General features: G+C 42.1%; 1 protein-coding gene across 2 annotated transcripts in view; it reads left to right on the plus strand.

Moving 5' to 3' along the window:
* The first annotated feature begins 1,791 nt into the window (after positions 1–1,791).
* Positions 1,792–13,230, plus strand: part of htr1e (5-hydroxytryptamine receptor 1E) — a 30,318-nt gene continuing 18,879 nt past the window's right edge. For both annotated transcript variants that reach the window (XM_088626725.1, XM_088626726.1), the window contains exon 1: positions 1,792–2,230. The gene's annotated coding sequence lies outside the window, so the exon portion shown is untranslated. The remainder of the gene's footprint in view (positions 2,231–13,230) is intronic.

Raw genomic sequence — 13,230 nt, forward strand, 5'->3', positions numbered from 1 at the left:
CAAGAGCATCTTGGTTGTCCTTAGAACAGGGGTTTCCAGTGCTGGTCCTGGGGTGTCTCCTGGCTTGTGATCCACTTGATTACTGCAGCTAATTGTTGACTTTAAAGGATCTGCTTCTTTTGAATTTTGGTTACCTGTATCCACATTTAGAAATATTCTGCTTCGAGCGGGCTTTTCCAGTGTTGAATGCTAGTGCTTTTCCATCTGCACTAGCATTCAGAACCGTATGTCACCAATTCTGTTTTAGTTTGTTAAGAGTTATCTCTCTTCTTTCTGTCATTACTGCTGTTAACAGTTGATGAATTCACAGATAACAGACACAGGAGGAAATGACAATGTATCAAACACTTCCACAAGAAACATTTTCCTCTTCGAGTGGAAAGAGGAAAACAAACAAGGCAATCATTCTTTTCTTTTATTCATACACACCTGAATAATAGAAGTTCGACAATAGTCCAATCTAGCCTAGACTTAATGCTGAGGTAAGCTAGGAAATATTAAATAATATAGGTGTCATTCAGAACACAACAACATCATTAGCATGCCAGTGAACAAAACTGCTGGGCAGGGGGAAAATATGAATAAACTAAATGCAAGGGTTTGATCCTGAGATTAATCAGAATAACACAGATGACAGGATGCATTGCATTAACTGGATTGAGAAGATTTTTTGCATTCCTCTCAATCCATTTAATTTGGAGCCGTCTTTATTGTTATTGAAATTTTATTGGGGGGGGAGAGTAAAAATATAACATTACACTCCTGTAAATTTCACTTTTGTAACATGGATGTTTATGTTTATCTTTAACAATGTGAGGCATACAGTATGTTAGAATGTGCAAAACATAGCTGGCCTGTATTCAAAATCTGTCACTATGCAACTTTTCTTTCAGCAGTAAATACGGGCTTTAAGAGATAAGAGAAGCACGTTTCTGCTGTCTCCAATTACTGACAATCGACCCTTGGATATAGTCTCATTGCCGCCCATCGTCCTTATCTCATAATGGAACAATATAGTTCCCAGAGAAATCAATTCAGTGATTTTCGGTATACTCAAGGAATTTTGTAAAAAGTGTATCCTTCACTTTAATTTAAGTTCTGTATCCAGGGAAATTTATGTTAACGCCGAAAAATTTCATCCAGGGTACAATACAAACGCATTCATGAGCAGCTACCAGCATCCCTCTGGATAAAAACCCTTTTCCACAAGAGAAAGAGCCGGCATGCGAGGCAGCTGTGTAATAATAATAATAATAATAATAATAATAATAATAATAATAATAATAATAATAATTGCTTACACTTTTATAGCGCTTTTCTGGACACTCCACTAAAAGCGCTTTACAGGTAATGGGGACTCCCCTCCACCACCACCAATGTGCAGCATCCACCTGGATGTGTAGTGTACTCAGAAGTCATGACAACTTAGTCTGAGTCTTTTTCTCAGGGGGATGCTGGGCAACGTACTGTAGATCAGGTTCAGTACTAATCCCAACTCTGTTACCTGCGCTCGGTAAAAGACAGGCGTCACAAGGACAAAACCTATAAATCAAGTCAAACAGACACAGCTGAGAAATTAGCACTTATTGTGGAAGGTGCGAAACGAGACAACGCCAGAAAAACACAGCAGCTATTCAAAGCTTCTGAAAGAAATATATACAGGCACGTCTTCGTGCATGTACAGTAACTCAAGTTACTGAAGTTGCAATATTTTTTTATGTTAGATGGGCGGCGATCGGGCTGGCTAAAAGGTGCCCCCTGGTGTTATGCTTTAGACTGGTGGGAAGAGGACAAGAGCCCAGAATACAGTAGTCGTGCTGTGAAAGGCATCGATACTAAACTGCAAAGCTTCGGGCGTCTTGTTGATTGATCTTGGTCGCTCGCTGTGCGAGCGCTTTCTCGCCGGTTCGCCGTGTTAACAGATTGGACAACGTCCACAGGTGTAGAGCTGGCGCTGGGGAGACTATTATTCGGGATCATTCCTAACTCCACAAGTACAGTAGCGCCTGTCTACCTGAGGAATCGCGCAATGAGCTGATCTGAAGAAGAGCGGAGTATTGCGTGTATGATTTCGAGGAAATGATAAACGAAGCCACGGGTCGAAAATGTAGTCACTACTTCTTCTAGTTGCGGCACTTCGGAGGACGCGCTTCTGTTAATTTCAAATGGATTCTAATTTAGCGGGCTCCCATAAAATATATATGAAAATCCTAAAGGATGTGGACAAAAGGTAAGCAGGCTAATTACCGTATCTCTATAAAAATAAATGGAGTTCTCATTGGCTCGATTAGAATAAAACCATTAAGGAATGATAAACTTCACATTAAATAGCTTTTAGGCACCTGAAACAACTAACGAGGGTATCCACTTGTAGATTATATTCCATCTTTCAAAGAATACATTTTGTCAATAGTGGCAGTATAATAATATTTTTCAGATGGGAAGCATTAACGAGATATTACGTATTGTGAGTACAAGACCGTCATAAAGTACTGTACTTCTAAGTGAAATTCGAAACTGAAAAAAAATAAGTCTTTCGCGCAGGATTATGAAAATACAGCCGCGATTGGCACACGTATTATACTTCATGTACTATAATAGGCATGATATATTTATAACATTAATATACAGTATACATTTGTAGTATATGTGCATATACATATGTTCATACGCGGTTAATGTACAGTATGTGTAGTCGTGACGAAGAATTCTAAAAGTAAAGCAGTTATTAGTCATTTGTCAGACTGAAGATTGTTTATTCAATGATGCTGAGTCGGAGTTTAGTTTCTCTGAACAGGAATCTTGCCTCTGGATTTCATGTCAGTGAAATACTGTTCTACTGGCTGTTTTCAGTGCCTGACATGCCTACCAACGTCGGAATACAGTGCCCAAAATGTGAGCGTCCTCTCATAGTTCCTTCTACTACAGGGGGTAAATTATTTATATTATCCGTCCCAAGGCCTCATTAATTATTATATGGTACTCCAATAAAGTAATTAATTTGCGTGTTTGCAATTGCCAGTAAAGTTATCAGCTATAATTGTATTGCCTTTCATTTTGGTGCTTTAAGTTGTGAAGTTAAAAGTATGCATACAGTGGCATCTAGAAGTAATTTTACACCAGATGCACAAATTAGTGTCTGAATCCATTTTTATCTCTGGATCTGCAGGGGCTCAGAGGTGAGTGATAGGAAAAGGAGATGGGAACCGTCGCTGACATAACGGCTCTAATAGGGTAGGCTTGCTATGCCCGTTGTTAAGCACTGAGTTATTCTTTACATTTCTTAGTGTTTACTTTCAGAACAGTATCTTTCAGTTCAAAGAAAAAAACATACCTGAATTGATTTCTGGCACATCTATGTTTGCCAGTTACACAAACGCATTTTAGAAAGTGCATATAGAGACAGGATGTTTTTGGAGATAGGGTGTTTGAGCGAACGGCTGGTGATATAAATCATTTATGGAAAAGATTCAAAAGGCAGTGCTTATCACATTATCTTAGGGTTTGCTGTTTCAACAGGAAAAATGCCCTTAATCATCTTTTACACCTGCTGCTGATGCGAAGCACAAACTCAGCCTTTTGGTCTCTCTCATTGAGATTGTAAAATGCACATTATCTTGTTTTATTTCTCATTCTGTCTCTTGTGCCATCTCTGCACCATGGTAGATAACCATCTTCTGCAAGTGCAAGCTATTAGTGTTTGTAATGCATGTCTGAAAATCTCATTCTGGAGCTATATCAACAGCACGCACAAAAATGAAGTTGCATACATCCGTAACCTAGCTTTCACAATTTGATTTGGGTTACTTTGTGTGCTTAATTTTCATTTACAGAATAGTTTCACTGCTGTGAAATCAAACTTAATGCCTTGTATTTCGTGGATATGCGTATGCTGTATTTTGGAAACAATTGAAAATGTGTTGTGTATGGTCATTCGTAGTTAATGTTACACTTTTCTTTACAGAACATATCAGTCTGGATGAGTACAAAATGGTGGGATAATGTAAAGTTATTTTATAACAGCAATATTGATCAGTTTCACTTTTTTTCTCACTTGATATAATTAGAGATTGGTTATAAACACTTTTATACTGCTGTTGATTCATTGGAATGGACAGTTTCCTACTAAGATCCCTACCTAAAGATAGCGGACAAAAATGGAAACACCAATGTAAATGTAAAATCATTTAATGGGGCATGGTGCCACTACGTATGGCCAGTACAGCCTGCAGTCTGCTAGGGTCAGGAATTGTTCTGCACCTGTCTTCCATAACAAAGCCAAAGCCTGTTTGATGGCTGTGGGAAACTATTTCAGACATTTTTCCCGAATTTCCAATAAGAGGTCAATCAGGTTCAGATCTAGTGACTGAGAAGGCCATGACTAATGGCTAACATCTGTGTCATTCTCTTCAAACTATTCAGCAACCACATGGGCTCTGTGGATGGGGACATTGTCATCCTGGTAGACACTCCTCCTGGCAGGTACTGTAGGAAACACTGCTGTTAGCACTGACTTTGCCTTCTAAGGGAATTAGACCACCAAACCATGCCAGGAAATTGCACCCCACAACATATTGGAAACATCAGAACCCTTCATTGTTGGAGTCAAGGTGTCAGGGCTGTAGGGTTCTTTTGGTTGCTGCAGCATGTGCAGCAGTCCATTTGTCAAGAACATAATTCATAATTGCTTACACTTATACAGCACTTTTCTGGACACTCCACTCAAAGCGCTTTACAGGTAATGGGGATCCCCTCCACCACCACCAGTGTGCAGCCCCACCTGGATGATGCGACAGCAGCCATAGTGCACCAGTATGCTCCCACACTCCAGCTATCAGTGGGGAGGAGAACAGAGTGATGAAGATGGGGATTATTGGCAAGCCATTGCATTGCGAGAGCTTGTCTTTGTTACACCTGTGCCTCTCCCACGCTACTTGCTTGGTATCTGCCTCATCATCTCCCCAGAACATGTCGAGCAAGCAGCTATTCAACCTTGTTCTCTCCAGGAGGAACATCCAGCTCTTCACAGCTGCCGTGGTGTCGGCTATTTCTTCCAGCTCTCCTGATGTCTCCCTGCACCTCTGGAACAACGATAAGATCACTTTATTGGCCATATACAATTTCTTGTATATTCACATACCCCAACTTGCTCTCCATGAGACACACAGGCAGGGAAAGAGAAGCTTGGGGTCAGAGCACAGGGTCAGCCATTTATCTGGCACCCCTGGAGCAGCTGGGGTTAAGGGCCATGGTCAGGGGCCGAACGGAGTAGGATTCCTCTGCTGGTTGCTGGATTTGAACTGGCAACCTTCAAGCCACAGGCGCAGATCCTTAGCCAAAGAGCCACCGCACTGCACCGCCCCAGAAACTCTTATATGTCTCCACCCCAACCGCAACACCTGTTCTTCCCAGAGGTTTTGTATCGTATCTAAGATTTTCCTGTGTTTTTGTTGTCTTTTCTTCCATTCTGCCTTTTGGGATTATTCTTCCCAAGAAACTGCAAATTACCCCCAGTTTAGTTTTTGTTTTCGATTCAATTCAGTTCAGTTCAATTCAAGCTGTATTGTCCCATTGGGGAAATTTGTTTCACAACACACTCCCAGCATAACATCACAAAGACGGACAACATTTTACCAACCAAGAAGTCAGTGCAACAGTGTTACAGCAAAATAAGTGAGAAGATAGTTACGATACATTGTTTGAATTGTTTTTACGTTGTTTTTTATTGCAGTTGGGATGAAAGATTTCCTGTGTCTATTAGTATTACACCTGGGGACAGAGAGGCATCTCCCAGATGGGAGAAGTGTGAACTCTCAGTGGAGGGGGTGAGAGACACACTTCATAATAGACTTAGGTTTCTTTTCAACCTCTTTGTAGAGGTTGTATCCTTTGTAGAGGATATTCAAGGCAATTTGATTTGCCCACATGGATTTGCTACTTATTTTGGCAAGTCTTTCCAGCCTATTACAATCAATGGTACCAAAGTCACTTTATCAGCAAGTGAAAGTCTTTTAAGACACTTTCAATAAAAGACTTGTAGGAGAGTTGGGATGGTTCTATATATCTTGAAATAGCTTAGTTTCCTTGGAAAAAAGAGTCTCTGGTGTCCTTTTTCATAAATGGTGTCGCAGCATTTGTCCCAGCTCAGGTTTTTTCTATGACTAGTCTGAAGTCTTGTAGTCATTGACGATTTCTACAGTCTGACCGTCACATTATTTAGGAAAGTCATTTAGAATGGGTCCATGATGGTTTTCTGGGCCCCTTAATAAGCTGACCGCCTTATTCCCCCTCCACCTTCCCACTTGGGCCTTTACCTCTTAGTTTAGAGGAAACATGAAACCCCTCTACATCTATGAAGTGGACAGGTGCTCAAACCAAGTCGCAGATTGTCTCATTTTCAGTTCCAGATATTCTGGACCTCAGCTCCTGACCTGGACCAAGCACCAGTACTGATTGCTCCTCATTCCAAATGCACTGTCCCTTCTCTCTCGGGACGTGGGTCTCCCAAGCAGCAGACCCCACACCCTCCACTCCTATTGACCCGGTTTACAGGTCTTCCATAAAATACTCCCACAAAACCCCTGCTCTACTTTAACCCATCCTCAGATCAGCTTTCTACCAAAAGGACCTCCTAAACATCTCCCTATTACCTTTGAAATCCTAAAATGGTTCTTGCTATGAAATGGCGACCATTCCCTTCTGGTTGATTTGACTCTTCAAGCATCTGTCTTCCCTGATAATACAATCACTTAGCACCTCAAGACAAGCAAAGACTCATCAGTCAGGTCAGGGCGTTTACATTCACTATTTAATGCTCGAGTCTGATATCAACCCTAACAAGTCTCTTTATTCCTATTACTCCCTTCATTCGTCTTAGTCAGCCGTCTCATCCGTAGTTACTCAGCACTGGTCACTACTACCGTATTGTTATGGCTGGCTTCAGTGCTGAGCCTTTCTCTTCCAGTATTGTCACAGCACCTTCAGCAGCCAATCAAAATGCTCACTCGGTGGTCTTCCACATCTTACGCTGCATATACCCAAGTGAATCCTGCCAGTCTAACCCTTGAGCTTCCCATTAAGAATTCAGTCTTTCTGGGGCTCTTCTGGGGGCTCATCCTTACCATGAGGGTTATGTTCCCTCTGCTGGGCAAGTTACGCCAAACGAACAAGGCTGCAAAGGAACAAGTCATTTTATTTATTAAGTTTATTCCATGCTGAAAAAAAGAAGAAAGAAAACACAACATTTGGACTGTGGAGACTTCTTTAGGTGTGAGAAAGACAAGGCAGTAGGCAAAGGTAATGTAGAGGGAGAACAAAGGCTGGGAGGGAGGAGGAGTGAGAGGCGGGAGCAGGGGACAGAAAGAGAGGCCAATCAAGAGGTGTGAAGTCAGAATGGGTGTAGAGAGGTGTGAAATGAAACTTCCAATGAATGGAGAAAATTTAGAAGAAGAGTAGTCTGTCGTTAAGAGAAGGGGGAAGGTGTGATCCTAGCTGCAGGATCATTTTGGTTTCGGTAGTCTTTCTGATTTATGAATTCAGAAAACCGTCTTTCAGAACACAGACAGAGAGATTAGAGTGGTCATGGCCGTCAGAGGTGAAGTGAGAAACAATGGGCTTGGAGAGATCTTTAATCTTCACAGCCCTGATGTGTTCTCTGAAGCGGTCTCCGAGTCTCCTTCCTGTTTCTCCAATGTAGATGGCTGGGCATTTACTGCAAGAGATACAGTTAATAAGGTTGCTGGAGGTACAAGATGCCATCTGGGGGTTCCAGAATTGTCCTGAGGGGCCTTGAATGAGTGTGGTGTTAGATGTGTACTTGCAGGTGATACAGCGAGCTCTGTTGCAAGGGAAAGTGCCTGGTGTGGATGGTTGCTGAGGGCAATCAAGGGAGCTGTGAACAAGAAGGTTGCACAGATTAGGTGATCGGCGATATGAGATGATAGGGCAGAAAGGAGGGCCCCAATGGAAGGATCATCCTGTTGGATGGAAAAGTTGTCGTTGCCGTCATGATCGTCATCCTTCCTCTTAAGGGCGCTCCGACCCTTTCGGATTTTAGTTGATTTCATGCACCTGCCCCTTGTTTTGTCCGTCTTTATTTAAGGCGGGCGCTCCCGCTATACCTCGCTCTGCATTGGAAGACGGACGCCCAGAAGCCCGCCTACCATCAAGTCGCCCTACGTCCGCGGCTTGAGGGCTTAGGCTTCCCATCAGCGTCCAGACCTGCTGAGCCCGGGGCTCGGAGCACCTGGCCTCGTTACTGTTTTTATCCTCCTGGTTCCTGTTTTTAACCTTGTTTGTCTCGTCTCGGATTGGATCTCCTGGCTACCTGGACTTTGGATTGTTCCCTGTTTTTCCCTTTTGCACTCCCACTGGACTTGTTCGCCTGCGCCACGCCCCCTGAGCACCAGATCACAGCCATCACACCCCCCTGTCTGTCTTCCCGTCCTGCTCCTGCTGTGTTTCCCTAGAAGTCTTATTCCAGTCACTTCCGGATTATACCGTCTGCACAGGGTCCTAAACTACGCATTGTGACAGTTGCAACATGGGCAAGAGTGGGAATTTGCACAAATTTGACGTGAGGTGGCCCTTCCTGCTCACTAGTCCCTGTAATGACTGATGTAATGTGATGTACAAGCGAATAAGCACAGCTTGGGCAGCAGACTATTTCACCGTAGAAATGTTCCAATGTGATCTGCATGCAGAGTTAAAAAGTAAGTAGTATTTGTCAGCAAAACCGTCTCAAAGTCGAGAGCAATATTTCTATTGGATTAAAATAGATATATTAACAAACCTGCTTGTTTACAATGTCATAGTGCCAATTCATGTCACTGGACTTTTTGTTACCTCGTTTTGAATCGCAGACAACGACAACAATAAGTTTCTACGCATACCTGGAAATTGTCTATTTTGTGATGTAAATTGGAGTTTTTTTCACATTACTGTTAACATTTTACTTTTAGTGTGGCTTGAAATGCACTCATCAATGCTGATTCTTTCTAACCCCAAAATATGAAATAAGCATTGCAGTTCCCCTTTAAATGCAAAATTCCCTGTTTATTCATTCCCTGAGAAAGAATTGACTTTCTATCTCATTTTTCTTTTTTTTTTTACTGTCATCAACTGGCTTGTTGCTCTTAGAGAAATACATTAGATTTCACTCTTAAAATAATAATTTTGATGACATTTTCTAGTTGATGACATTGTTTAGGTCTAAACAGCTAGTATTACTCAGTCACACTCAGGCAACAAAATAAGAAAATATATGTTCAGTAATTCAGAAACAACGGCGCAGGTGTATTCAAGTATGAGAGTGCTTCAATAAGAATGGTGACAAGAGTTCCCATGATAATCCAGTTTTGTGCACATGCATACAGGTATAACCAATAAAACTGTTTAGACGCGTGTCCTAGCATGACACTAAAGTATCACACTGGTGATCTGTGCCAAGCTCCTGAAGCCCGTAGCTCATACCAGCTGCAGATTATCTACAGGGCTGTGAGCAACTCTTCTTAGTGCACTTCTCACTGTACTGATTGTATTGTATGTATTGTATTATTGTATCATTTCATTACTCTCTGCTGTGTTGACTGTGTCAAGCTGCTGTTGCACTCCAATTTCCCTCACGGGATCAATAAGGTATCTATCTATCTACAGGATAAAGCTCATGGATGGCATTTGTGTTGCTCTTCCAGGTAGTTCCATTTTATTCATTTATGTTTGTTTACCCTATTGTATGTGAGGAAATTGACAGTACATGCACTGTCAAATCAAAGAACGTGAACGAAACTTTAGAAGTACAGTAGCTGATTAATGGGATTACGTTTTGATAATGGCCTTTAGGATCCGGCATCAATCTGTTCATCAAACATTTGTTTCTAGGATGGTTTGGGGATTAAAATGGTTGTCTTATTTACATATGCCTTTAATGTAATTTCTAGTGCCACATGCGAATATTAAATACATCCAATAAAGTATGAATGATAATAAACAAATAGAATGTATGAAAATTAATTATCCATCTCTGAAGAAATAACATTATTTTTTGCTCTGATGTTTCGATGAAAGGGGCACACTGGTGAGCTATCTGTTCATCTCCTTTCAGTCATCCCACAAGAGCATAGTTATGCTGATTGCTTTGTTTTTCTCTGCTCTTAAACTCATCCCACAACATTTCAATGGTGTAAAAGTCTGAGACTATGGAGACAACACTGATAGCACAACATTTGTTTGTTTGTTTTTTATTTGTTTTTTATTTGTTTTTTATTGCATCTTATTGCTTATCATAGTTTATAGATAAAGCCTATCATTTCATTATTTCTTAGCAAACTGTAATACAAGCAGGTGTGATCCTGGTCAGAACCTTGATGGAAGACCTGTGAAAAGCTACTGTAAGGCTGCTGCTGGAAGAGGTGTAAGTGGGGCCAGCAGGGGGCGCTCACCCTGTGGTCTGTGTGGGTCCTAATGCCCCAGTATAGTGACGGGGACACTGTACTGTAAAAAGGCACCGTTCTTCAGATAAGACATTAAACCAAGGTCCTGACTCTCTGTGGTCATTAAAAATCCCAGGGTGTTTCTCGAAAACAGTAGGGGTGTAACCCCGGCGTCCTGGCCAAATTTCCCATTGGCCTTTACCAATCATGGCCTCCTAATAATCCCCATCTCTGAACTGGCTTCATCACTCTGCTCTCCTCCCCACTGAGAGCTGGTGTGCAGGGAGTGTACTGGCGCACTATGGCTGCTATCCCATTATTCATGTGGATGTTGCACACTGGTGGTAGTGGAGGGGATCCCCATCACCTGTAAAGCACTTTGAGTGGAGTGTCCAGAAAAAGCGCAATGTAAGTGTAAGGAATTGCCATTATGATTATTACATGATATGGTGACGTGGATCAATAGCTAGGACTTTGGACTTCTAACTAGAAGGTTGTAAGTTTAAATCCTTTGTGGGGTGCTGTTGTTATACCCTTAAGCAAGGTAGTTCATTCACATTGCCTCAGTAAAATGCCCAGCTTTGTAGGAATGTATGAACAAAATAAGGTTGATTGGCACATGACAGTCACCTCATTGTCCTCTCTATTCAAGACTAACATAATAGGTCTCCTTCCAGCCTGACATTCCTTTCAGTCCCACAATGCATCTGGTTGCTCTTCTCTGAACTGATTCCATAGAGACAGTATCTTTGCTGTAACATGGTGACCACAATTGCGACCATTATTCTAAATGCGACCCTACTAGATCATTATACAGTTTTAACTTGACATCTCTTGATTTGACTTACAGTATAAGCTTTTAACTACTGTATATGTCTTGTTTGCCTGTTTTTTTATTGCTTCCTCACATTGCCTGGGAAATGTAGGTAATGTGTCTGCAAAAAACACCCAAGTCTTTTCCATAACGAAACTGATCCAAACATCAGCTGCTTTGGCTTGAAGCACCAGCCAAGGAACTGCATGATAGCTCCCAGGCTCTGGGTTTGAGGAGTGAGAATCCGTGGAATCTGGTGCCTTTGGGAATGTGATGGGCTCAGTCAGGAATGAGATCGTGAAACAGTGGGTTCGGGAATGTAACGGCGTTTGCGAGGGAGAGTGCGGAGAGTGACAGCCATGTGACCTGCTGTGCTGAATCCGGCTCCACACTGGTGTGGAACGCTTGGAGTCTTGTCAGACTTAGTGGCATGTGCAGGGAGAAAGGGATGGACTGTCAGAAATGTGGAGATCTTTGACAGGACTGGACAGGCCTGCTGCAGGGTTAGCACCTACATCAAGAGGGGAGCCTGCGCTCCTCTAGCTGTGTGGTGAGACATGCCATTAGAGAAATTGAAAGTCCTGTCCAGAACTGCTCTGTATGGAAGACTTTTACAACAGCCTATGCTGTTGTGCCTATGCCTATGGTGCCTGGCCATGTGTAGTCACAATAAATTCAATTAGCTGAAATTTAAAAATAGGCAGAGCCAAGCAAATACTATTGCAAGAAGCATTGATATGCTATTCGATATGCTTTATATTTTTATAAACAGTATACAGATTGTAACATTTCTGAGCAGTGGGAAAGATATGTGTTTAATTAGGTTCACACAGGAGTCTGTAGTTCCTTCGGTAATTTACTTACCTGTACAAACAAACAAGGATGAATCTGTGTTCAATTACTTTTGAAAAGATATTGGTTTTCCAAGTGTTTTCCATCAGAAGATGCTACTGTATGTATTGGCATCTCACATCTGGCTTCTGGTAATTCACCTGGACTCTTTATCACCATATGCTCAAGTAAATAAGTATTCATTACACTTTGAAAAGATATCCCTGTCATGTAAGTATAGAATAATTAGAAGTGATACGCAGTGTTGGAAACAATTTAGAAAACAGAAGAAAAAGTGTGTATATAATACAAATTCTGCAACCTAAATTCGTATGTTTTGTTTAAAAATGAAATATGCCCTAACATTATTGTACTGGTGTATTTCGATATCAGCGTTTGTCAGGAAGCTTAACAGTGAGCGCCACTCCAGGTAATGTAACAGATCCTCCTTGAGGACGCCTGAGTAGAAGAAACTTTATACACAAACCCTAACTTATTTTGTGTTAGTGAGGTTTTTTTATAGCTCAGATTAGACCAATCCAATGTTTCTACCTGACCCTGCCCTTAACTTGGTCTTTTCTCTCTTTTACCTACTCATCTTTTCTACACCCGAGGATTTTCTGGAGTTTTTACGAGCAAATTCTGTTTGGTCAGAGTTTGGGAAAATAACCTCAGTCCTTTACAGTATGACACAATAACTACCGTGCTGCTGTTACCTAACTATAGTACGAGATGGGACAGGTAAAGGTTTTATTCCATGCCGAAAGGAAAAGTCACAATGTTCCAGCTGTGGAGTCTCCTTCAGGTTCCTACTCGAACTTCTACAGTCAGAGATTTCTATTTGGCCCTGAACCGATTTGTAAGACTTCGTGTCAGGTCAGCCATTCTGTGGTGTCCTCCGCTTTTGCCCTGGGAAACCACTGCATGCCCGCGAGTGCTCACAGTTCTCCAGGGCTTGCTGCTCTGAGTGGATCTCCTTCCGGTGCGTCCTCCGTTTGGCTCTGCGTGGCAGTTTCGGATTCAGGCCCGTACTTGGCTCTGTGCTTCCAATCCTGTCCTCCGTGCCGCCTGGCACAGCAGTGTGCACACCAGCTCTCATCTTCCTCCCTGGAACCCCGGAGTCTTCCTGCTGGCCTCCCTCTCCTGCGGTTTCAT

This window comes from Lepisosteus platostomus, chromosome 3, assembly GCF_059453375.1.
Source record: "Lepisosteus platostomus isolate fLepPlt1 chromosome 3, fLepPlt1.hap1, whole genome shotgun sequence".
NCBI lineage: Eukaryota > Metazoa > Chordata > Actinopteri > Semionotiformes > Lepisosteidae > Lepisosteus > Lepisosteus platostomus.